We start from the raw sequence: 319 nt of genomic DNA, 5'->3' as shown, positions 1-319 counted from the left end.
TCTGAAGATGCACCTTCCACTTCGCACTCAGCTTCCTGCTTTTTTTGTTTTACTGGGGGGAAAAAAAAAAACGAGTATTTGAACTTCAGGGCTTTACATTGACATCACGCTTCCAACTCCCCTGAGCGCCCAGCTAGTTCAACGGGTGAGCCCGCCGGGGGTAGGGGCAGGACGGCGCTGCCCCAGCCGGGGTCGACTGCTCGGCCCCGGACCCCGCTCCCCGCAGCGCTTCTGCCTCTCGGGGAAAGCGCCCGCTGCTCCTGGGAAACTGCCCGGCTCTCCGCGGCGTGCCCTAGCTCCGGCACAGCCGGGGATTTAA

This window comes from Aptenodytes forsteri, unplaced genomic scaffold, assembly GCF_000699145.1.
Source record: "Aptenodytes forsteri isolate BGI_AS27 unplaced genomic scaffold, ASM69914v1 Scaffold63, whole genome shotgun sequence".
Lineage (NCBI taxonomy): Eukaryota > Metazoa > Chordata > Aves > Sphenisciformes > Spheniscidae > Aptenodytes > Aptenodytes forsteri.
This window is presented reverse-complemented; position numbering follows the sequence as displayed.